The following is a 26,826-nucleotide window of genomic DNA, read 5'->3' as shown; positions in this document are numbered from 1 at the left end:
GCCACTGCCTACTGTGGAGGAAGCACCAGCAGTGGACCCTATCGAGATATTTTATTCGTCGATAATTGAACGATTGCCAGTAACAAACGCGGATATAGAGAAGGAGACCCGCAATGATCTGACGCTGTCACGGGTATATGAATCAACGGTGAGGGGATGGCCAACACACGGTGACTCACTGTTGCCAGCATTCTCATCCAGAAGAGAACAGCTGTCAGTATGCCAGGGGACAGTGATGTGTGGATCCAGAGTGGTGATTCCACCCAAGTTAAGGGAGAGAGTGCTAAATGAGCTACATGAAGTTCATCTGGGGGGAGTGAAAATGAAAAGCCATGCTAGGGCTTATGTGTGGTGGCCGGGAATTGATCAACAAATCGAAGACCTAACTAAGAGCTGCTGAGGATGCCAGAAGGTCCAAAATGCACCACCACATGCCCCTCTGCACCCATGGGAGTGGCCCTCCTCTCCATGGCAACGGGTGCACAATGATTTCACTGGTCCATTCATGGACTCAATGTTCTTAATAGCAGTGGATGCTCATTCAAAGTGGCCTGAGGTGAAAAGGATGTCTTCAACCACTACAGAGAAAATGATTGCAGTCCTACGGACCATATTTGCCAGAAACGGTTTGCCAGAGCAGATCTGCTCTGATAATGGACCACAGTTTGTGTCCGACGAGTTCCAAAAATTCATGAAAAGGAATGGGGTAAGGCATTACACATCCGCCCCGTATCATCCAGCCACCAATGGATTGGCTGAGAGGTTCGTACAAACCTTTAAGAAGGCGATAAAGGCCATGTGCGACGAGGAAATTCCACTACAGCAAAAGATGGACAATTTCTTATTAGCCTACCGAAACACGACACATGTAGTTACCAACCAGACCCCGGCCATGATGTTCTTTAACAGAAGGTTGAGCTCTCGTCTGGACTTGCTCAGGCCAAATGTGCGAAGAAATGTTGAGGACAAACAATTCCAGCACATCAATGAGAAGCCGATAAGGAGCTTCAATGTAGGGCAACCAGTCTTGGCTCGTGACTATCGAACAGAGAAGTGGCAACCCGGAACGATATGTACAAGGCAGGGGCCATTAATGTACACAGTGGATGTCGGGGAGAACATTGTGAGACGCCACGTCGATCAGATCTTAGCGTCACAGGAACGCGTTAACCCCATGTCTCGAGTACCTGGGGATGAACCCGACATAACGGTAGCATCGACGTCAGACCCAGTAGCAGTGGAACCCGATGAACTACCCGATGAAAAGGGGTCAGAATTGCCTCTGCACCAAGAACAAGAACCTCTGGAAAGGCGCTATCCCGAAATGGTCAGGAAGCCGCCCCAAAGACTGAATCTATAAATGGACTTTTATTATTTAATGTACATGTAAAAATGTAATTGTTATTTGAATATTAAGGGGGTATTATTAATCTAAAAAGGGAGGAATTGTAGTGTGTGTGCCTTTAAGTCAGAACTACTTTTTGCAGCTCCTGTATACTGTAGTACCAGCAATGACCACACCGGTATATAAGCTGTGCACATGCCTCTGTACCCCAGTCTAGAGATTACCCTCCTGCAGTAAAGACCTGTTATTTGTTAATGTACAGCATCCGTGTGATTATTTATCCACTGAACCACGGATCTAACACAATCCATAACTACCTAAAACGTAGACAGAGAAATATCTTGTTTATCTGATGAATGAATACTTCCGTACAAAGTAACCTTACAGTCACATTAGTTTATTGGCAGAGTGCACTAGAAGTCCAAGAAAGTAGTCGAATACCAATATATAGCTGCAATTTCCCCACAGTGACATACCAGATACAGCTGTTCCAGTGTGGGGAGGTGCCGAATAGACCTTGGGCATTTCATTTTGAAAACAAAACAAAAAAAAGCCACAATTTGAATTAAAAGGTTCTGAGATTCGGAAAGGACCTTGTAGAATATCCCTCTCACAGTATTTTGTCTCACAAACTGGAGATTGCATTGTTAATGCGTTATTTCAGGCAGTAGTCTCCACCTTTAATATCCTGCTTTTATCTTGAGAACTTAGTGCTTCACCTCTCTCATCTGACAGAGGCAGATGAAGGGGCCATACACTACTCTGTGGTTTTCTGTGTGATTGACAGTCTCTGTTCCACATGATGCTTGATGAGAGGGGAAACTAAATGTCCCTTTTATCTTTTGTGGCAGAATCATTCTCCTGTGTGCAGCGATCCACCTCCCATTAAGAAGGAGCTCCTGGGAGGTGAACGACAACTCGTGGTGAAAGCAAACATTACAACCAGACACCAGAAATCAGATTTTACTTTATCGCTGTTGCAAGAACCCCTCTTGGTTCATAGAAAGAAAAAACAAAGTTACAATTACATAACACCTTTCATGACCTCAGGATGTCCCAAAGTGCTTTACAGCGAATTAAGTAATTTTAAATTGCGGTCACTGTTGTAATGTAGGAAATGCGGCAGCCAATTTGCGCACAGCAAGGTCCCACAAACAGCAATGAGATAAATGACCAGTTCATCTCTTTTTTTATTAATGTTGGTTGAGGAATATATATTGGCCAGCACACCAGGGAGAACTCCCCTACACTTCATCGAAAATAGTACCATGAGATCTTGTACGTCCACCTGAAAGGGCAGACAAGGCCTTGGTTTAACATCTCATCCGAAAGACTGCAACTCCAACAGTATAGCATTCTCTAAGCACTCGCACTGGAATGTCAGCCTGGATTGTGTGCTCAAGTTTTGCTGGAGTGGGATTTGAATTCACATCCTTCTGACTTAGAGGCGAAAATGCTGCCGACTGAGCCACAGCTGACACTTTACAATTTCCATTTATTAAAATAATGTGGCATTTCCATCACTAGTACTTCACAGTGAAAGGGCGCACAGAACTGTAACAGCTCATTAGTGCACTGGTTGAGACATTGGGGCTTACATCTGCTACCTAGGTGTGCAATGAGTTTGATCTGTTCTCCGGCAGGGTGCTACGGTAGGACATGTTTTATGACAGGAGCTTTTCATTTCAGGAAGAGCAATTCAGCGAATGTAATTCAAAATATTGACATATGAGATGGACATCACTATTCTGTGACCAATTTGTCTGTCCTAGAAAGAATAATAGAAAAAGCCACGCACACAAACAATGCACAGCTACATTAAATAGCATTTACTTAAAAACCCTAGAAATTAATATACAGCACCAAGACATTACCAATGTTTCCTGTCCCATCAATAGCAACTCTTGCATCCTTCCTAACACATCTAGGCTGTGTAAAACACTGCAATATTCACTTAAGATGTTAAAGGTCAAAGCTCCATATGGATTTAGACAGTCAGCCTTATGTTATCAAGGATTTCCAGGTCACATAGGTTCTGTGAACACTTTGGCGTTAAGTAATGCAGAGTCAAAAACACTTATCTTTAGCATCAAGAAATCAGTTATAAAACAATCAATAAGCCGCGCTGACTCCACTTTCATAGTTCAGTAATTTGCATATGACTGCACCTTTATTCAGATCAATCGGGCATTGTAATTGCTAAAAACGTTCTTTTAATTTATTACATATTTGAGGTAACAACAAAAAAGCAGGTCAAGTGAAATTAAATGTTCTATTAAAAATCAGAGCGATTTTTATGAGGCACTGACAGCCTAATAGCAGCTAAAATCCTATGGCAGGAGTTTCCGCTCGGTGACGCTAGTTTTTTTTCAGCGCTATTCGCCCGAAGTCGGCCAAACAAGCAGAAAAGTTTGCAAAATTTCAAGCGCAAATTACATCCACACACAGAATCACACAGCCGGTGCAACTTGAGTCACCGCGATCTTTTGCAATAGTATTTAAAAAATTGCACTAGAAGCAAACCCCGCCCACAAAACTGCCCCATGCTTCCAAATCAAATTAATCACCTTTGCAAGATTCTGCTAATTGCACATGTTTGTGGGCCTTCCAGGAGGCTCAAAAAATTACACTTTTTTTCTGATGCAAGTATACTCACAGAAACCCCACAGTGCAGATAGAGGCCATTTCGGCCCATCGAGCCTGCACCGACACATATCCCACCCGATCCCCGTAACCCCTACACCAACACATATCCCACCCTATCCCCGTATTTAATCCCCCTAACACTAAGGGTCAATTTATCATAGCCAATCAACCTAACCTGCACATCTTTGGACTGTGGGAGGAAACCGGAGCACCCGGAGAAAACCCACGCAAACACGGGGAGAATGTGCAAACTCCACACAGACAGTCGCCCGAGGCCGGATTCGAACCCGGGTCCCTGGCGCTGTGAGACAACAGTGCTAACCATTATGCCACCGTGCTACTAATAGGCACATTTTAAAAGCTTTGAATTTTAATTATTTAAAATTTACTACAAAACTGACGACTGTAAACCAACATAACTAGCAAATGGTTCCGTATAGTTTTTTTTAAGTCATTTTCAGTTACTTAATATCGGGTTACTCACAGGTGGTGGACTAGACACGCTGATTAAAATGCTTATTTTGTGATCAACCCATTTTCAGCTGTATTAATCAAACTGCACTAGGTTACCACTCTTAAATACATCAAGGAATATTTTTAAAAGCAAAAACATTTCTTTTATAAATTACCTTCTAAAACGCTGCCCAATTGCGCTGTTTCATGGCAGATTTTACGTTTGGTGATATGCAAATAAGTTTGAACCGAAACTTGAGAAAAAAAACACTTCTCACAACTAGTGCAATTGCGCCCAAAGTGGAAACTCCAGGCCCTAATGTTTTACTCTAGAATAAGGTGCTGTACCTTTAATTCTCAGGATATGGGTGGCAAGGCCAGCATTTATTGCCCATCCCTAGTTGCCCTTGAGAAAGTGGTGGTAAGCTGCCCTCTTGAACCACTGCAGTCTGCGTGATGAAGGTACTCCCACAGTACTGTTGGGTGGGGAGTTCCAGGATTTTGATCCGGCGATGATGAAGGAGCAGCAACATATGCCCAATTCGGGATGGTGTGTGACTTGGGAGAGGAACTTGGCGGTGATGATGTTACCATGCACCTGCTGCCTTTGTCCTTCTAGGTGTTAGAGTTGTGGATTTGGGAGGTACTGCCAAAGAAGCCTTGGTGACTTGCTATAGTGAATCCTATAGATAGTACACTCTGCAACGATGGTAGAAGAAGTGGAAGTTTAAGCTGGCAAGATGGGGTGCAGATCAAGTGGACTGCTTTAAGATGAGCTAACCCATTTTGAAAAGAGACCTCTTGAACCACTTAAAAAAAAGAAAGACTTACATTTATATAGCACCTTTCATGACCTCAGGACATCTCAAATTGCTTTACAGCCAATTAAGTACTTTTTAACGTGTAGTCACTGTTGTATTATAGGAAACGCAGCAGCCAATTTGCACACAGCAAGCTCCCACAAACAGCAATGTGATAATGGCCAGATAATCTGTTTTTGTTATGTTGATTGAGTGATATATATTGGCCAGGACACCAGGAATAACTCCCCTGCTCTTCTTCAAAATAGTGCCATGGGATTTTTTATATCATCCTGAGAGAGCAGACGGGGCCTCGGCTTAACAGCGTATCCAAAAGATAGTTTAGCGCTCTCTCAGTACTGCACTGGAGTGTCAGCCTAGATTTTTGTGCTCAAGTTTTATGGAGTGGAACTTGAACCCACAACCTTCTGATTCAGAGGCAAGAGTGAGCCACAGCCATCCATGCTAAACTGATTTGCTTGCTGTTTTGCTCTTGCTCTTATTGATTGTGATGTCAAAATTGCCATTCAGGTAAGGAAGAGGGTCACAATTCTGGACCTTTGAGTAAAGCACTCACGGGCTGCTCCAAAGACTGTCAATAAGCCATTAGCACTTCATTGCAAGTGCCAGTCAGAACTGACATGGTCAAATCTCGTCTTGCTCGGATCCATTTTTATTATATTTTATTGCAGCAAGCCATTTACTGTAAACCTCCCCCCTCACAAACTTATTCTTGAAAAGGTATTTTCTTCTGTTACCGAATTTCAGCCAAAAAAAATGACTAAGCACTATCTCCGCTTCACACTCAATTCTATTTTTTCACTAAAATTAGCAAATGCAGGTAAACACAGCTTGCTTATATGAGCTTTTAGCACATGAATCAATATCTGTTCAACTTTGCTAATTTTTCTTTCCCGTACACGATGCAGAGGGGGTGGGCGGGGGGGGGGGGGTGGGTAGTGGGGAGGCGGGGGGGGTGTAGGTGCGGCGGCAGAGGGGTGGTAATTTTCTAAGTTCACAATACTGAGGGACCCTCACCCACTCATAGCAATACCTTTGAAAATTTGCCTTTTGACGTTAAAGCTGCATTTTTAGGTTCCATTGCATTACACACCTCTCCACCGTGAAAAGGTAGACAGGCAAGTCAGCTACAGATCTCGATCATTGTGGTCCTTAGACAGTGCGCTGACAAGCATATGCCAATGCCTTACATTACCAGGTTGCCATCAATGCCTCTATATATAGTTTGACTTATCTAATTTGCCAGCTGACCGTGTACATTTTTGGAAGTCACTGTGCTGATCATTAACTAAATAGCAGTTGCTTCACCTATTGGAAAGATTCCACCTCTTTGTTAAAAATAATGGGGGAAAAATTGGGTTGCACCCCCGATGGGGTGCTAACTTCGCTGGGGCACTACTTTTAGCACCCCCACAGCTGAAATTCACCGGTAGCGCCCCAAGAGGGAGGCGGGGCACTACTGGAAGCACCCTAGCTCCCTCTTGGGGCACTGCGAGGGAATATCATGGCAGGTCATGCCGCGGTACTGCAGGCCTTCCTCCCCTTCTTAAAGGGGAGGGGCCATGCGCAGCGCGACCCGGGTCCCGGCTGGGCCCCCGGGGACCGGGAGTGCCGGCAAAAGAGCCCGGCACTCAAGAGAAGTGCCGGGCACTTGGAGCGCAGCCGGCACTCTGCAGCGGGGGCCGTTCAGGAGGCCGGGGACGGGGACGCAGGCAGGTGCTGGCAGGCGGTGAGCAACAAAAATGGCCGCCCTGCACCTCACCTTTAAATTGCACCTCCCTGGCTGCAGGTAGGCCTCCCTGACCCCGTTGGACATAACGTCCGGCGGTAAGTCGGGGGGTGCTCCCGAAAATCACGGCCGGGGAACGAGCAGGGCGCTGAGCATGGCGATGGCGTCATCTCTGGCGACACAGCACCGTGGGGCGCTACTGGATAGTGCCGCCACTAACCTCCCGCTGAATTTTGGGAGAGGCGTGGTCGACGCCGCGCCCGGGCGCGAGTTGCTTTGTGTCCCGTTAGCGCCCGCTTAGGGTGCTAACGGGAGGCGCAAAGCAACAGAATTTTTAGGCCAATAAATTTAATCATCTCTTTTGGCCACAAACTTCCTAAAGTCACAAATTCCACATTGTCAGCGTTTTAATGTTGGTACTCACTTCAGTGGAATTTGAGCATACCTGCTGTCAGGTGACATTGTCGGAGTTCACAGAATCACAGAAACCCCACAGTGCAGATAAAGGCCATTTCGGCCCATCGAGCCTGCACCGACACATATCCCACCCGATCCCTGTAACCCCTACACCAACACATATCCCACCCTATCCCCGTAACCCCACGTATTTAATCCCCCTAACACTAAGGGTCAATTTATCATAGCCAATCAACCTAACCCGCACATCTTTGGAGTTAGGCTTGTTGACCTGTTTCAGTTAGATTTTTAACTAAATTTGGAGTCACAAGAAAAGGGGAAGGCAGGAGGAACCCAATTTAAAGTCATCTTTCAGCTAGGTTTAAATCATTTGGAAAAATAAATTGAATTCCTCTTCAATCTTTCAACTGAGGAAAAGAAATACATGCTTGATTTTTTTTTCTATATGTCAACACAGACACAATAGGTCCTGTTAATCACAAGTGTTATTTGTGCATGAGATCAAATAGAGCTGCTCATAATTGTTAAGAAGCAAATTAAAATGTGAAACTTGCTTGAAATAATATCAGAAGAATTCAGTCCCCAGTTTGTTTTGATGTCTTTTGGGAACAGAATGAGAGAGAAACAATCTCCCGCTTCAACTCAGAACATCAATGGTACAGGCTGGGAAATTCTGCAAATGGCACATCTTCACCTCTTCTGGGAGAGAAATATCCAGTTGAAACCTAGGCCCTGATATTTACGGGGAGGTGGGAGGGAGCGAGGGGAGGCGTTCTGATTAGAAAACCCGGAAGCACGGGTTTCACTTACCTCCTGCAGAAATTAACAGGAGGACGCATTTTAAATTTTTTCACCAGGTTTCCCTACCGACAGCCAGCCTGGTTGACAGGCCGCCTGCCTGTCGAGCAGGAAAGCCTGCGGCACAAGGCCACAGCTGAGGAACAAAGAACAGAGAGGAGGAGAGGGAGGGAGAGATCGTGGGGAGCGGCACTTGTGGTCTGGGGGGAAGCGATCGTGGTTGGGGGGACGGCAAGAGAGATCGTGGTCGGGGGGTGCTCATGTTCAGCGGGGGCTTGTGGTCAGAGGGGAGAAATCGCAGGGAGGGGGGAGCGGGAGTAGGTGGGGGTAGATCGGAGGAGTCGGAGATCACGGAGTGGGTGGGGGGTCAGGGTGATTTGGCTGGTTTGCATTTTGGTAATTGATTGTTTTAATAGGCCCTTCATGATTCTCAGAGGCGTTCTTCTAACTTTAGATTTATATGTTTCCTACCTCAGTTATGATTAGCAAAACTGTGACAACAGAAAGTAAGTGCAGAAAACTGTGTGTGCCAGATGCAAGGTGTTGTGTATGTACCTTTAAGAGAAGAACTGATTCTATACTGCAGTACCGGCAGTGACCACCCCTGTATATAAAGCCATAGCAGGCTTCTGTACTTCAGTCTTAAGTTTACCCTCTGTTCCAGCATTTCTGGCTGTGCAGCTGCCTCAGTCAGCAGGAGGAGAAGGAGCAGCCAAACCAGGAGAGTGGAAAGTGGTGGTCCCCTGACCAGGAGGAGGAGGACATCGATAGACCACCACCACCTCCACCTCCACCATCATCACAGCAACTGAGGTGCCTGGAGAGAGAGGACAGAGGAGGAGAAGGAGAAGGGAGGCCAGCAACAACACCAACCAGGGGAGAGGCCTTTCCATTACTGCCTCCCCAAATTGGCCTCCACTTCAGGAGAGGGAGAGAGGGGAGAGAAACAACCAACAATCACCAACTGTTTGGAAGGAGGGAAGAACAACATCATCTTTCAGGTGGGCGTTATTTGGTGCACTCTCCCAAAGACTATGTATTTTAGGTGGGGGGAGAAAAGAAGAAACAAGGCCGGATCATCAAGGGGTGTCTGTGTGTGTGTGTGAGCTCTTATTAAAAACTAGGCCACACACACCAATAATAAGCACCCCTTCAATTGCCTGACCTGGGACAGCTGGAGCTGCCTAGGTGAAGTCCAATTACATGGTTAAGACCTGTTGTGGGACTGAGCCTGGGGCATCTCCAGCTTTCCCAGGTGAAGACATCTTCTCCCCCTGCCAGAAGACCACCTTCAAAGACTTTAAATTCCCATCGGAGAGTGCACCCCTGCCAACACCCACCGACCCACCCACCATCCTGAGTGGCAACCCTGCCTTTGCGGCCTCCCTCCTTCCCACCCCTCCTCTCTCTCTCTCTTTGTCTCTCTCTGCCTATTTCTCTGAGGCACCTCAATTTCATCTCTTTTTATTAATTGCCTATTGAGCAGAGGGGAGAAGGCCCCTCTCCCAATTTCAATCAATAAGGGGAGAGGTGTGTCTTCATTTTAAACAGCTCCCTCTGCTCAATAGAGGAACAAAAAATACCTGAGGCCATTAACACCTTCAGGCCTGTGACTTGGGGTGAGTGTAGCCCTTATAAAAACACCCCATAATGGCGACTGCATCTTCGCCGGTGGCGGGGCCAGCCAGAACTTATGCGGGAGTGGCAGCCACAGCCACAGCTGCTCCCGCTGCTTCTGCTGCCCCGTCACCTTTTAAACTTATGACAAAAAAGCTTGGGGTGAAGAGCTACACTCACCCCACTATGACCATTGAGGCCTGTGTTAAAGCCATGGCTGGGGTTGTCGGCCCCTCAGCCATTGTTGCGGCCTCGAAAATGTACGGGAAGGCTGTGTTCTTCCTGGGGTCGGAGCGGGCGGTGTCCCTGGCCGTCGCCAAGGGGCTCACCGTGGGCGGGACCTTCCTGCCGGTGGATCCTCTCGAGGCCACCGCGCAGAGGATCGTCATCTCGAACGTCCCGCCCTATGTTCCTGGTGAGCTCCTCCTCCCCCATTTATGCCAACTTGGGGAGGTGAGGTCGGGGATTATGCCCATCCCGCTCAGCTTCTGGGAAGCCAGCCTTCGCCACGTCTTCTCCTTCCGGCGCCAGCTGTTTATCCAGCTGGCGTGGGAGGAGGGCACCGACGGGGCATTCCTCGTCCACCACGAGGGGACCGCCTATCGCGTCTTCTGGACGTCGGACGGTGTGCGGTGCCACGCCTGCAAGGAGGTGGGGCACATCCGGAAAAACTGCTCCGCCTCCAAGGCCGCCGGATCATCTCGTGCGGCCGAGGCTGGCACCGCCGCCGCTCCTCCCCCCGGATCTGCCCGCGCGTTGGGAACGTCTGATGCGCGGTCGACGTCGGGGGCCGATGCCACCAAGGCCTCCGGCAGGGGGGAGGGAGCGCGTCCGGCCGGAAAGAAAGCGCAGCGGAAAAATAAACACCTTAGGGTGGGTCCCCCCGTGGATGGCCAGCCCTTGCCCCTAGCGCCCCTTACACCCGCGCTCCTCGCGGAGTTAATCGTGGCAGACGCGAGTGGGAGGGGCCTCGTGCCCGAGCCTGTGGCCGCAACTGCCGCCCAAGGAACCCGACAAACCTGCTCCGCCGGAGGGAGCAGAGGAGGAGGCCTCTGCAGACATGGAGGTCTCCCTTGCTCCCTCCATGCTAAAAAGAAGGCGCGACCCCCTGGAAGAGGAGGAGGACCGGGAGGAGGAATGTCCCTCCGAGCAGGGGGAGTCGTCGCCCGCCGCGGGTACTGCGCCCCCCCCCATGCTGTCGTCATCACCAGCGATCGGCAGTGGTCGCCTGTCCCTCGGGAGGCTGAGGCAGATGTGCCTGTCCGGCATGTGACTCCCGGGGATGGGGACGAGACCCTGCCCGTGGGGGGGGTCGCGGAACAACCCGCGGCTATTGACATTTTATCGGTGCCGTTACCCCTCGCTGGGTCGGGCGGCCTGGGGTCTGGGTTGGGCGAGCTCGAGGAAAATGAGCTTACCCAATGCGACCCAGACATCTCCCAAGGGCTGCTCGTCCCAGTGGAGGTTTTAATTGAAAACACCCCATCTGCTGGGTCGGAGGCTGGTGGCGGGGAGAAGGATGGCCCCCTGGCTGCGTCTCTGGTGCCGGACGTACTGGAGGAGCTGGGAATTGTTCTCTCCCCGGTTTCTCCGGTCGTTCTGGCGTCTGAGGCGGGGTGGGACTCCGAACCGCCGCCGTCTTCTGGCCCGGCACCCCTAGAGGAGCCCAGGGAGGAATCCTCTGCCGCCGATCCTGAGGGTGGGATCCGGGCGGAGGCTGGGCCGGCTGGTGCGGCCGAGCCGTTCGCTGCGCACTGCGCGACGGACGGGTCGGCCGCTGGTGACGACCCCCTGGAGGAGGATGGGGACTCGGTGATGGACACGGAGGACGATTTGGACACCACCGTCCACGAGGCGCTGGATGACCTCGTGCCCCTCGCCGAGTCTCTCCTCATTCCCGTAAGGGAACTCCGGGACTTTATGGCCACGTGCCGGGGTCGGCAAAATAAGATCCGGCTGGCCCTCGACAGGTGGTCGGAGCTGGCGCTGCTCATCGTGTCCGTCCGCGCCGCCGTTAAAATCATGGGCGCGGACGAGGGCGTGGACCCGCTCGAGCTGCGTCGGCTCAGAACGTTTCTCACTGGGCTGCTGAGGAAGTGGCGGCTGACCAGCGGCTGCGCTCCCTCCCCCCGTTAGGTGTAGGTAGAGGTTGCACTATGCTTCTGACATGAAGATAACCATAGCCAGCCTCAACATCAACGGCAGCAGGGAGGCGCACCGCAGATTCAACAACTTCTTGGTCCTCCGGGACGGGAAGTATGCGATGTGTTTCCTGCAAGAAACCCACACCGTTCCGGGAGACGAAGCCACATGGCTCCTGGAGTGGCAAGGAGGGGTCAGCATGAGTCACCTCTCCAACAATTCTAGCGGGGTGGCTATCTTGCTGGCCCCGCATTTTCAGCCGGAGATCTTGAGGGTCAAGGGGCACGTGCCGGGCCGCTTGCTCCAGGTCACTGTTCGCCTGGGGGGCGTGCCGCTCCATCTAGTGAACGTGTACGCCCCTCAGACCAGTGTGCAGCAAGTGCGCTTCTTCGAAGAAGTGTCCGCTCTTTTGGGCTCCGTCGACGCGGGCGAGTGCGTCATCCTCGGGGGGGATTTTAACTGCACCCTCGAGGCGAGGGACCATTCGGGTCCACCGCGAAGCCCGGCGGTGATGGAGAAGTTGAGGGACCTGGTCGGGTCCTTCGACCTGGTGGACGTCTGGCGAAATCTCCACCCCGACTCCAGCGCCTTCACTAGCGTGAGGTCTGGGGGAGGAAGGTCCAGAATCGACCGCCTCTACATTTCCCGCGCATACGTCTCCTGCGTTCAGGCGGCTTCCATGCGGCCGGTGCCGTGCACGGACCACCACCTGGTGTGGGCAGAGCTCACTCAGCTGCGTGCGCGGGGGGGTCCGCGTACTGGCATTTTAACAACCTGCTGCTGGAGGACGTGCGGTTCCGGGATTCGTTTCATCGGTTCTGGGCCGACTGGAGAAGGAAGCGGGGGGGGCTTCCCCTCCTTGAGGCTATGATGGGATGTGGGCAAGGCTCACATCCATCTCTTCTGTCAGGAGTACGCAAAGGGGTCGACCAAGAGGCGGGAGGCCCGGGTCGAGCGGTTGGAGAAGAAGGTGCTCGACCTGGAGTCCCGTCTCGGTCAGATCGTCGAGGACCCGGCCCTGCGGAAGGTGTACGAAGAGAAGAAGGACGCGCAGAAGGACCTGCAGCTCGTCGGGTCCCGAGGCGCGTGCGTGAGGTCGCGGATCCAGCTCCTGCGGGGCCTGAACCGCGGCTCCCCCTTCTTCTACTCGCTGGAAAAAAGACGGGGGGTCCGTAAGCAGCTCTTGGGGCTGCTGGCCGACGACGGATCACTGGTCTCGGATTCGGAGGGAATCAGCGCGGAGACCCGCGCCTATTACGGGGCTCTGTTCTCTCCGGATTCGTCCAGCGAGGATGCGCGCAGAGTTTTGTGGGAGGACCTGCCGAAGGTCAGCCCGGAGGGCGCCGAAAAATTGGACGCTCCGCTAAGCCTGGCGGAGCTGACCGGCGCCCTCCGCCAGCTCTCTAGGGGAAAGTCCCCGGGGCTGGACGGGCTGACCGTGGAGTTCCACAGGGCATTCTGGGACAACTTGGGGGGCGACTACGCGCGGGTCCTGGGGGAAAGTTTGGCGACCGGGGAGATGCCCCTCTCTTGGCGCAGGGCAGTCATTGTCCTGCTGCCTAAGAAGGGCGATCTCCGCCTCCTTAAGAACTGGCGCCCGATCTCCCTCCTCAGCACGGACTATAAAATCTTTGCCAGGGCCATGTCTGCTCGCCTTGGCTCCGTGCTGGCCCACATGATCCACCCCGACCAGTCCTACACGGTCCCGGGCCGGACCATCCACGATAACATCCATCTGGTCCGGGACCTGGTCCACCACTCCCAGAGGGCTGGTCTGTCGGTCGCCTTCCTTTCCCTGGATCAGGAGAAGGCATTCGACAGGGTGAAACACGAGTATCTCTTCGGGAGTCTGCGCGCATTCGTGTTCGGGACACATTTCGTCACCCGGATCCGACTTCTGTACGCCGCCGCGGAGTGTCTGATTAAAGTTAACGGGTCCTTGATGGCGCGCCTTCGCTTCGGGAGGGGATGCGTCAGGGATGCCCCATGTCCGGTCAGTTATATGCCATTTGCGTGGAGCCTTTCCTGCGCCTCTTGCGGAAGAGGTTGACGGGACTGGCTCTGCAAGGGCCGGGCGTGGAGGTGGTCCTCTCGGCTTACGCCGATGACGTGCTCCTCACGGTCACGGATCCCGCCAACTTGCGGAGGATGCGGGAATGCCAGCAGATTTACTCGGACGCATCCTCAGCCAAGATCAACTGGGAGAAATGTTCCGGACTCCTGGTGGGTCAGTAGCGGGTGGACTCCCTGCCGGAGGAGTTCAGGCCTTTCGCCTGGAGCACCACACACCTCCTCTATTTGGGAGTCTACCTTAGCTCTGCCGAGGACGCCTGGCCGGCGAACTGGCAAGAGCTGGAGGCCAAAGTCACCGCTCGTCCAGGATGCTGGACAGGACTGCTCCGAGTGTTGTCCTATAGGGGTCGAGCGCTGGTCATAAACCAGCTGGTGGCCGCCATGTTGTGGTACCGGTTGGTCACTTTGATCCCTCCCCCTGCGTTTGTCGCCAAGGTGCAGAAGAAGCTCATCGACTTCTTCTGGGACAAAAGGAAGCATTGGGTCTCTACCGCGGTTCTGTGTCTCCCGCTTAGGGAGGGCGGTCAGGCGCTGGTGTGCCTTCGCACCCAGGCTGCGACTTTCCATCTTCAGACGCTGCAGAGATACCTGTACGTCGAGAATCCTCCGAGATGGTGTGCGCTGGCGACGTTTTTCTTCCGCCAGCTGCACGGCCTCAATTACGACACGCAGCTCCTGTTTGCGAAAGTGGGTGGCAGGCGTGCCAGCCTGCGGGAGCTGCCTGTCTTCTACCAGGAACTGCTATGGGTTTGGAACTACGTCGCTTCCAGGCGGAGCTCTCCCCCGTCAGGAGCGGCGGCTCTCCTTCGGGAGCTGCTGCTCAGGAATCCGCACCTCCACGAACGCGGGTTCGGGCGGCTGGCGGAGGGCAGGGCAGGGCTGTGCTTGGCAAGGTGACCAGAGTCGGGGACCTGCTCGATGACGGAGGAGCGGTCTGGATGGCGCCGGAGGAGCTGGCGCGGCGCCTGTCCTGGGCCAACGTCCGACTCGCGGTCGAAGCCATCGAATCGGTGAAAGCGGCACTGGGCCCCGACTCCACTAGGTGTATCGAGGTGGCTCAAGCACGTGGGGCGATCCCGTCCGAGCTTACCCCCGTTCGGACGGAATTCCTCATCGGCGCCCGGCCCCGAAACTCCCCTTGGGAACCGGCGCCTCACAACTTGAGCCGTCTCGAGGAAATACCCTCCGTGCCTTTTCATTCCGCGCGGAGGGGTTTCCTGTACGGGCTGCTCCTGCACACTCTCCACTTTGCCATCTTCGTCTACCGTCCGGACACGCCTTGGCGTGGCGTCTTGCTGACTGGCGGTGGCGGAGGTCCCCAATGGAGGGCTCTCTATGCGGGAGTCCTCCCTTGTTCCATCGGGGACTTGGCCTGGAGGGTGTTGCACGGAGCGGTCCCGTGCAATAAGGTTTTAAGTAGGTTCACGGACTCCCAGGCCGCCTGCATTTTTTGCGGCCTGGAGGAGTCCGTGTTTCACGTTTATATGGAGTGTGAGAGGTTGCAGCCCCTCTTTCACTACTTGAAGGGGCTGCTCCTCGATTTTTGGTTGCACTTCAGTCCCACGCTCTTGATCTACGGTCACCCGGTGCGGAGGGGAGCGGACAGGTTGGAGGACCTCCTTGTGGGCCTGCTCCTGGGCCTGGCTAAAAGAGCCATCAATTGGTCCAGGCAGCGGGCGGTCGAGGGGGTCATCCAGCCGGATTGCCTGCCTCTCTTCCGCGGCCATGTTCGCGCCCGGGTGGCCCTGGAGATGGAGCATGCGGTGTCCGCCGGTGCGCTTGAGTATTTCCGCGACTGGTGGGCGCCGCGGGGACTGGAGTGCATCATCAACCCGGAAAACCACATTTTAATTTGATTTGTTAAGTTTTAGTTGAACTTTTGTTTATTTACAGTCCAATTGGGTTTTTTTTTTTTGGGTCCAAATAAAAGAGTACCCTCTGTTCAGTAAATACCTGTTTTATTGTTCTCCTGCAGTCCGTATATTATTAAGGCGTGGACACTACAGTGGCGACGAACAGGTTCGAACTCACCTGCAGTACTGCATCACCTCACGGGGATCTTTCCCTGAGAAGAAGCTTCTTGGAGGTCGAAGTCAGAGCAATGGGCGTCGACCGCGGGCAACCGCCCAAGGATCCCTCGGAGTTCGGAGAGTTGCAGGAGACGCTGTGGAGAGCTGGGCTTGGCTGCCCAGTCAAGGTGTTCCAGCAAATCGTGCTGGTAGCAGGTAGTGCGCTGACCCTTCCGGACTGCGGCGGGCTCGAGCTCGATCGAGCGGCTCTGCAAAGGGGCCGTGCAGCGTCGTCAGGAGGAAAAGAGAGAGAGAGGGTGGAGCGCACAGGGCGCGGTCGGTGCTCAAGAACTGGGCAGCGTAGCGAAAATAAAGCAAGGGGAAGGAAAAGTGAGACGCGCCGAAGCCGCGGGTCACCGTCATTACCCTGCAGAATGCTAGGAGCAGCGTGGCAGCAAGGGGAAGAAAGAAAAGCGCAGGAGGCACCATTTTATTCCATTGGGGAAGAAGGAAAAGCGCGGGAGGCGCCATTTTAAATCACCCAAGATGCCGAAAAGTGGCAGTATCACTGCTATTGACAACGAGGTAGAAGACTGGACCACGTATGTGGAAAGAATTGAAGTGTACTGCAAGGCAAATGAGGTGGCCGATGGAAAGAAGGCGTCGGTATTATTAAATTTGATGGGCGTGAGAACATACGGCCTATTGCAGAATTTAATTACCCCAGCTAAACCTATGGAGAAAAATTTTGAAGAGATTGTTAATATCTTACAGGAACACCTAAACCCTACACTGCTGCTGATAGCAGAAAGATTCAAGTTCCATAAAAGAAACCAGCACAAAGGTGAGAGCAATGCTGACTATCTTACGGAACTATGCAAGTTATCGAAGCACTGCCAGTTCGGAGCAGGACTGGCAGACACCTTACGGGATAAGTTTGTCTGTGGGCTCCAGAGTGAAGGAACCCAGAAACGGCTACTTTCGGAAAAGGACCTGACGCTAGAGCAGGCTTTCAGCGTGGCAGTATCCTACGAAGCAGCAGCACGGGGAGCTGCAGAAATATAACAGAACCCACAAGAATACAGCGCTAACGAAATGGTGTATGGAGCAGAAAAGTGCTATCGCTGCGGCAGAACAACCCATGATCAGAAGGACTGCTGGTTTAAGGACAAAATATGCAGGCAATGTGGGAAAATGGGACACATAGCAAGAGTCTGCAGGTCGGGAAAGAAAACCAACACTACAAGAACTACTAAGGAAAAGTACAAGAAAGTAAAGAAATTGACAGACAGTAGTTCGGAAGATCAGGAGAGTGATAAGGACTCCGGGAGCAGGAGATTAAGTTGTCTAAAGTTACACAACGTGATCGCAAAGGAGGATCACCGAACTATTTGGGTCACTCTCATGAAAGCAGGGTCCCCAGTAAAGATGGAATTGGACACAGGATCAGCCCTAACTGTCATGAATCGATGAGACTATGAGCGGCTATTCTCACACATACCCTTGAAGGACACGTCCATTGTATTGAAGACATACACGGGGCAAAAAGTCTACCCCAGAGGAAAAATAAGGGTGCCAGTTGAATACAATGGCAAGGAAACACAGAAACTTTATCTATATATACTACAAGATGGAGGACCACCATTATTGGGACGTGAATGGATCCAAAAAATACAATTGGATTGGCATTCCATTCAGGCGCTAACTGTGACTGAGAAAAAGGATGATGACGTCACACCTGGACGACTGTCAAAAATTCTAACTGACGCAAAAAAGGTGTTCCAACAAGGACTTGCGACTCTAAAAGGAGTAACGGCAATGATAAAAATCGAAGATAATGCAAACCTAAATTTTTTTAAGGCCAGACGGGTACCTTACGCGATCCGCCCAGCCGTTGAAGCAGAGCTGGAGAGTCTGGAGCGTTCGGGTGTGCTGTCCAAGGTGGACTGGAGCGAGTGGGCCACACCCATCGTTCCTGTAATGAAGAAATCATTGAGCAGCACGCCTGGGGAGCCAAAGAAGGTTCGCATTTGTGGGGACTTCAAGGTAACTGTGAACCCAGTCCTGCAAACAGTACAATATCCACTTCCATGGATAGAAGACATTTTCACCTCACTATCTGGAGGGAAACGCTTTACAAAAATCAATCTGGCCCAAGCGTATCTACAAATGGAGATGGAAGAAGCATCTAGGAAATACCTCACGATAAACACTCACAAAGGCCTTTACCAGTACAATCGACTGGTATTCGGGGTAGCATCAGCCCCGGCTATTTGGCAGAGGGCGATGGAACAAGTCCTGCAAGGGATCCCGGGGAACCAGTGTTATTTGGACGACATCCTGGTTACGGGCGAAAATGACAGTGAACACCTTGCCAACCTGGAGCAGGTGCTCACTAGATTACAGGAATATGGGCTACGAGCCAACCGCCCCAAATGCGAGTTCTTCAGGAGACAAATCTCGTATTGTGGCCACATGATTGATGAGGAAGGGTTGCATAAGTCGCCGGACAAGGATCAGGCTGTAGTCAAGGCTCCAGCACCGGAAAATGTGTCGCAACTGAGTTCGTTCCTCGGGTTGGTGAACTACTACCATAAGTTCTTGCCGAATTTATCTACAATTCTGCACCCACTGAAAGCCCTGCTGCAAACTGGAGTAACATGGAAATGGAGTGATGAGTGTAAGATTGCCTTTCAGAAATGTAAATGCCTAATCACTTCAAAAGAAATATTGGCCCACTACAATCCAACACTACCGATTCGGTTAGCATGTGATGCGTCTCCCTACGGCATCGGAGCGGTGCTGTCACACAAAATCCTTGATGGTTCAGAGAGGCCAATAGCCTTTGCGTCGCGCTCGTTAACCTCAGCCAAGCGTAACTATGCCCAGATTGACAGGGAGGCCCTCAGCCTGGTGTGGGTAGTGAAGAAGTTCAATCACTATCTGCACGGGCAGAAATTCACCCTACTGACTGATCATCAGCCCCTGGTCTCCATTTTTAACCCGAAGAAGGGCGTTCCGGTGATGATGGCGCAACGGCTGCAAAGATGGTCACTTTTTCTAGGGGCACATCAGTACGACATAGAGTACAAGGGTACGAAACTACATGGAAAAGCTGATGGGCTGTCGCGCCTACCGTTGCCTACGATAGAGGAAGCACCTGCAGTGGACCCTGTTGAGATATTCCATGCAACCATAGTCGAATGTCTACCTGTTACAAACTCAAGTATAGAGAAGGAAACCCGAAATGACCCGACACTCTCTCGGGTCTATGATTTGATGGTGAAGGGATGGCTAGCACATGGCGACTCACTGTTGCCAGCATTCTCGCCAAGGAGAGAACAGCTGTCAGTGTGCCGGGGGACCTTGATGTGTGGATCCCGAGTGGTAATTCCACCCAAGTTGAGAGATAGAGTGCTCAATGAGCTTCATGACGGTCATCTGGGAGGGGTAAAAATGAAGAGCCTAGCCAGGGCATTTGTGTGGTGGCCGGGAATCGATAAAGAAATCGAGGATATGACCAAGAGATGCACAGGATGCCAGAAGGTCCAAAACGCTCCACCACAGGCCCCGCTACATCCATGGGAGTGGCCCTCATCTCCATGGCAACGGGTACACATTGATTTTGCTGGTCCATTTATGGACTCAATGTTCCTAATCGCTGTGGACGCCCATTCGAAATGGCCAGAGGTCGTCAAAATGTCCTCCACCACCACGGAGAAAACTATTGCAGTCCTACGGACCATCTTCGCCAGGAATGGCTTGCCAGAACAGATTTGCTCCGACAATGGGCCACAGTTTGTGTCCGAGGATTTCCAGAGGTTTCTGAGGAATAATGGGGTGAAACATTACACATCTGCCCCATATCATCCAGCCACAAATGGATTGGCTGAGAGGTTTGTTCAGACCTTTAAAAAGGCAATAAAGGCAATGTATAATGACGACATACCACTACAACACAAGGTGGATAATTTCTTGTTTGCTTACCGGAATGCGACACATGCAGTCACCAACCAAGCTCCAGCCATAATGTTCTTCAACCGAAGGCTAAGATGTCGCCTGGATTTGCTCAAACCAAACATAAGATGAGATGTTGAGGATAAGCAATTCCAGCACATAAATGAGAAGCCAACCAGGAGCTTCAAGATAGGGCAACCAGTCTTGGCCCGCGACTACCGAACAGAAAAATGGCAGCCAGGAACGATATGCACACAGCAGGGACCACTAATGTACACAGTGGACGTTGGAGAGAGCATCGTGAGATGCCATGCTGACCAGATTCTAGAGTCACAGGAACAAACCAACCCCATACCATGAGCAGGTGCACCTGGTAATCAACCCAAAGTACAGATTGCGTCTACCTCAGAAGCAGTGGTATTGGAAGCTGACGAACCAACCAATGACAATGAGCCAGAATTAACTCCGCCGCAAGAACAGGATACTCGAGAAAGGCGCTATCCAGTCAGGATCAGGAAGCCTCCTCAAAGACTGAACTTATAAAAGATGATTTCAGTTGATGTATATAGAACAGAGAAAATTGTAATTGTAATTAGTTATTATTTAGTTGTTAAATGAATGTTATGTACTGTTTATCTAAAAGGGGAGGAATTGTTGTGTATGTACCTTTAAGAGAAGAACTGATTCTATACTGCAGTACCGGCAGTGACCACCCCTATATATAAAGCCATAGCAGGCTTCTGTACTTCAGTCTTAAGTTACCCTCTGTTCCAGCATTTCCTGCCTGTGCAGCTGCCTCAGTCAGCAGGAGGAGAAGGAGCAGACAAACCAGGAGAGTGGAGAGTGTAAAGTGGTGGTCTCCTGACCAGGAAGAGGAGGATATCGTTAGACCACCACCACCTCCACCTCCACCATCATCACAGCAACTGAGGTACCTGGAGAGAGAGGACAGAGGAGGAGAAGGAGAAGGGAGTCCAGCAACAACACCAACCAGGGGAGAGGCCTTTCCCATTACTGCCTCCCCAAATTGGCCTCCATTCCAGGAGAGAGGAGAGAGAAACAACCAACAACTACCAACTGTTTGGAAGGAGGGAAGAACAACAGCACCTTTCAGGTGGGTGTTATTTGGTGCACTCTCCCAAAGACTTTGTATTTTAGGTGGGGGGAGAAAAGAAGAAAAAAGGGCCGGATCATCAAGGGGTGTGTGTGTGTGTGGCTCTTGTAAGACACACACCACTAATTAAGCACCCCTTCCTATTGCCTGACCTGGGATAGCTGGAGCTGCCGAGGTGATCAGCCCAATTGTACATCGTTAAGACCTGATGTGGGACTGAGCCTGGGGCGTCTCCAGCTTTCCCAGGTGAAGACATCTTCTCCCCCTGCTAGAAGACCACCTTCAAAGACTTTAAATTTTCATCGGAGAGTGCACCCCTGCCGACACCCACCCACCCACCATCCTGAGTGGCGACCCTGCCTTTGTGGCCTCCCTCCTTCACACCCCCCTCTCTCTCTCTCTTTGTCTTTCTCTGCCTTGCTCTCTGAGGCACCTCATTTCATCTTTATTTATTAATTGCCTATTGAGCAGAGGGGAGAAGGCCCCTCTCCCAATTTCAATCAATAAGGGGGAGAGGTGTGCCTTCAATTTAAACAGCTCCCTCTGCTCAATTGAGGACCAAAAAAATACCTGAGGCCACATTAACACCTTCAGGCCTGTGACTTGGGGTGAGTGTAGCCCTTTTTTAGAAAACACCCCAGAATGGCGACTGCATCTTCGCCAGTGACGGGGCCAGCCAAGACGTATGCGGGAGTGGCAGCCACAGCCACAGCTGCTCCCACTGCTTCTGCTGCCCCGTCACCATTCAGACTAATAACAAAAAAGCTTGGGGTGAAGAGCTACACTCACCCCACTATGACCATTGAGGCCTGCATTAAAGCCATGGCTGGGGTTGTCAGCCCCTCAGCCATCGTCGCGGCCTCAAAAATGTATGGGAAGGCTGTGTTCTTCCTGGGGTCGGAGCGGGCGGTGTCCCTGGCTGTCACCAAGGGGCTCACTATGGGCGGGACCTTCCTGCCGGTGGACCCCCTCGAGGCCACCGCGCAGAGGGTGGTTATTTCGAACGTCCCGCCCTATGTTCCTGGTGAGCTCCTCCTTCCCCATCTACGTCAACTTGGGGAGGTGAGGTCGGGGATCACACCCATCCCGCTCGGTTCCGGGAGGCCAGCCTTCGCCACGTCTTCTCCTTCCGGCGCCAGCTGTTCATCCAGCTGGCGCGGGAGGAGGACACTGACGGGGCATTCGTCATCCACCACGAGGGGACCGCCTATCGCGTCTTCTGGACGTCGGACGGTGTGCGGTGCCACGCCTGCAAGGAGGTGGGGCACATCCGGAAAAACTGCCCCGCCTCCAAGGCCGCCGGATCATCTCGTGCGGCCGAGGCTGGCGCCGCCGACGCTCCTCCCCCCGGATCTGCCCGCGCGTCTGGAACGTCTGATGCGCGGTCGACGTCGGGGGCCGATGCCACCAATGCCTCCGGCGGGTGGGAGGGAGCGTGTCCGGCCAGAAAGAAGGTGCGGCGGAAAAATAAACAACTTAGGGCGGGTCCCCCCGTGGATGGCCAGCCCTTGCCCCTTGAGCCCCTTACACCCGCGCTCCTCGCGGAGTTAATTGGGGCAGACGCGAGCGGGAGGGGCCTCGTGCCCGAGCCTGTGGCCGCAACCGCCGTAGCGGAAACGCCATTACCTGCGGCCGGGCTCGACGAGCCTAACAAACCTGCTCCGCCGGAGGGAGCTGAGGAGGAGGCCTCTGCAGTCATGGAGGTCTCCCTCGCTCCCTCCGTGCTAAAAAGAAGGCGCGACCCCCTGGAAGAGGAGGAGGACCGGGAGGAGGAATGTCCCTCCGAGCAGAGGGAGTCGTCGCCCGCCGCGGGTACTGCGCCCCCCCCCCCGCTGTCGTCATCACCAGCGATCGGCAGGGGTCGCCTGTTCCTCGGGAGGCTGAGGCAGATGTGTCTGTCCGACGCGTGCCTCCCGGGGATGGGGACGAGACCCTGCCCGTGGGGGGGGTCGCGGAACAACCCGCGGCGGTAATTGAAATTGACCTTCTATCGGTGCCGTTACCCCTCGCCGGGTCGGGCGTCCTGGGGTCTGGGTCGGGCGAGCTCGAGGATAATGAGCTCACCCAATGCGACCCGGACATCTCCCAGGGGCTGCTCGTCCTGGTAGAGCTTTTAATTCAAAACCCCTCATCCGCTGGGTCGGAGGTTGGTGGCGGGGAGGAGGATGGCCCCCTGGCTGCGTCTCTGCTGCCGGACGTACTGGAGGAGCTGGGAATTGTTCTCTCCCCGGTTTCTCCTGTCGTTCCGGCGTCTGAGGCGGAGGGGAGCTCTGAACCGCCGCCGTCTTCTGGCCCAGCACCCCTAGAGGAGCCCAGGGAGAAATCCTCTGCCACCGATCCTGGGGGTGGGATCCAGGCGGAGGCGGGACTGGCTGGCGCGGCCGAGCCGTTCGCTTCGCACTGCGCGGCGGACGGGTCGGCCGCTGGTGATGACCCCCTGGAGGAGGATGGGGACGCAGTGATGGGCACGGAGGACGGTTCGGACTCCAGCGCCGACAAGGCGATGGATGACCTCGTGCCTCTTGCCGAGTCTCCCCTCATTCCCGTAAGGGAACTCCGGGATTTTATGGCCACGTGCCTGGGTCGGCGCAATAAAGTCCGGCTGGCCCTCGACAGGTGGTCGGAGCTGGCGCTGCTCATCGTATCCGTCCACGCCGCCGTTAAGATCATAGGCGCGGACGAGGGTATGAGCCCGCTCGAGCTGCGTCGGCTCAGAACGTTTCTCACTGGGCTGCTGAGGAAGTGGCGGCTGACCAGCGGCTGCGCTTCCTCCCCCCGTTAGGTGTAGGTAGAGGTTGCACTATGCTTCTGACATGAAGATAACCATAGCTTGCCTCAACATCAACGGCAGCAGGGAGGCGCGCCGCAGATTCAATAACTTCTCGGTCCTTCGGGACGGGAAGTATGCGGTGTGCTTCCTGCAAGAAACCCACACCGTTCCGGGAGACAAAGCCACGTGGCTCCTGGAGTGGCAAGGAGGGGTCAGCATGAGTCACCTCTCCAACAATCCCAGCGGGGTGGCTATCTTGCTGGCCCTGCATTTTCAGCCGGAGATCTTGAGGGTCAAGGAGCACGTGCCGGGCCATTTGCTCCAGGTCACTGTTCGCCTGGGGGGCATGCCGCTCCATCTAGTGAATGTGTACGCCCCTCAGACCGGTGCGCAGCAAGTGCGCTTCTTCGAAGAAGTGTCCGCTCTGTTGGGCTCCGTCGACGTGGGCGAGTGCGTCATCCTCGGGGGGGATTTTAACTGCACCCTCGAGGTGTAGGGGGTTTCTCTTGCTTGCTCTGGTCTCCTGCCAGGCTTCTTGCAATAATTACCCGTGAGTGGTTCGACCCACTCGCCCCTACGGTTCTAGACCTTGGACTTAGGTGCAGGGAGCTGTAGTTCAGAGAAAAACTCAATAGACCAGGTCGAATAGCACGAAATGGATGCCTTTATTGAACAGTTTGCAGCATTATAAAATACATGTCATATGCACAGATTAAAGCAACTACAAGCATGCACACATCTATAAACTTAACTCTATAGAAATGGGGAACACACGGCACATCGTGAAAGGGGTAACACATTACAATTACCCTTAACCCCCTCCCCTAAACCTAACTAAGTTTCAATTTGAGGGACTCGGGATCATGCTCACCACTTTAAGAATTGCGAAAAAGGCTTTGCAGCCTTTCGACACAGCTTTCCGTCGTCACGTGGGTTTGGAAGCTTCTGGCGCAGCTTGTTTTCCTCTTGGTTCTCCTGCGAGGAGGCAGCCGATGCAGCCTTGGTGAGCGCTCGCCACGGATGGATCCGTTACTGATGTGATGTTGAAGAACTGGAGCATCCGTTACCGATGTGATTTTTAAGAACTGGATGCACACTCCGGGACCTGAGTGTCTTCTTCTCCGGCCTGGGTCGTCGATGATCTCCCGACAAAAGTACCCGGGCCTCCCTCGTCGTCTTCTCATCGTGGCCGGGCCTTGCCTGGCCGAGCTGGCTTCCAAGCCGAATTCTTCTCGTCGTCTTCTCGTCGTGGCCGGGCCTTGTCAGGCCAAGCCTCCCAAAGTCGCGGAACACACGGCTGAACACCCCGCCGGACACCGTTTACCGAACCACGAACCGAACACGTTCCGAACCGAAGCTCCGAACCGAAGCGAGAGCCGAAGCGCCTACCGAAGTAGAGTCCCGATGGACCTTACTCAATCCACAGTTATACTATTTGGAACATTCTTATCTCCCGCCAAATCATAGTCCTGTCTTTGTAATAATTCTGGCGGGCAGAACTCTCTGCAGGGGTGTTTTGTCTTCATAACGGGAGTCGGTGATAGCTGAACTGGCCTTCCTGGGCCGATAATGTCTTTGCTTTGTTACCGTAACTTGGTTTGTATATTGATCGGTCTGGAGATTGCCCTGGATGGCTGTTAAACGGCTTCTCTTTGTACAGTGTAATGGGTTAAAGCGTTCGTTCAATTGTCTGCCCATTTCTTGATGGGTCTCATCCTGCCACCCAAATCTGTCCTGTACTTATAATCTAATCAATATGTATGCTCAGTTCCATGAGTTTCGGCTTCCCAAAACTGGTTTTCACGGGCTTTTAATGCCCTCAATCCACAAGCCTGTCTGGCTTGCAGTAACAGAAATTCAAATGGTCCCAGAAGCTGGTCACGAGGTCTGGCGGCCATTTTGTGTGCCCTTTTATCAAAGGTTTCTCTGTATAAGCTTCTTTTGGTCAATAAAGCTGTTTTATTAACCCTAATTTCCTACGTGATTATTTAATGAAAATTTCGCGAATCTTACAGAGGCGAGGGACCGTTCGGGTCCCCCGCGAAGCCCGGCGGCGATGGAGAAGTTGAGGGACCTGGTTGGGTCCTTCGACTTGGTGGACGTCTGGCGAAATCTCCACCCCGACTCCAACGCCTTCACTAGCGTGAGGTCTGGGGGAGGAAGGTCCAGGATCGACCGCCTTTACATTTCCCGGGCGTACGTCTCCTGCGTTCCGGCAGCTTCCATGCGGCCGGTGCCGTGCACGGACCACCACCTGGTGTGGGCGGAGCTCGCTCCACTGCACGCGCGAGGGGGGGGTCCGCGTACTGGCATTTTAACAACCTGCTGCTGGAGGACGCGCGGTTCCGGGATTCGTTTCGTCTGTTCTGGGCCGACTGGAGAAGGAAGCGGGGGGGCTTCCCCTCCTTGAGGCTATGGTGGGATGTGGGCAAGGCTCACATCCGTCTCTTCTGTCAGGAGTACGCGAAGGGGTCGACCAAGAGGCGGGAGGCCCGGGTCGGGCGGTTGGAGAAGGAGGTGCTCGACCTGGAGTCCCGTCTCAGTCAGGTCGTCGAGGACCCGGCCCTGCGGAAGGTATACGAAGAGAGGAAGGGTGCGCTGAAGGACCTGCAGCTCGTCGGGTCCCGAGGCGCGTACATGAGGTTGCGGATCCAGCTCCTGCGGGACCTGGACCGTGGCTCCCCCTTCTTCTACTCGCTGGAAAAAAGACGGGGGGTCCGTAAGCAGCTCTTGGGGCTGCTGGCCGACGACGGATCTCTGGTCTCGGATCCGGAGGGAATCAGCGCGGAGACCCGCGCCTACTATGGGGCTCTGTTCTCTCCGGATCTGTCCAGCGAGGATGCGCACAGAATTTTGTGGGAGGACCTGCCGAAGGTCGGCCCGGAGGGCGCCGAAAAATTGGACGCTCCGCTAAGTCTGGCGGAGCTGACCGGCG

Source organism: Somniosus microcephalus, chromosome 13, assembly GCF_052327205.1.
Source record: "Somniosus microcephalus isolate GS21.2 chromosome 13, FLI_Smic_1.0, whole genome shotgun sequence".
Taxonomy (NCBI): domain Eukaryota; kingdom Metazoa; phylum Chordata; class Chondrichthyes; order Squaliformes; family Somniosidae; genus Somniosus; species Somniosus microcephalus.
This window is presented reverse-complemented; position numbering follows the sequence as displayed.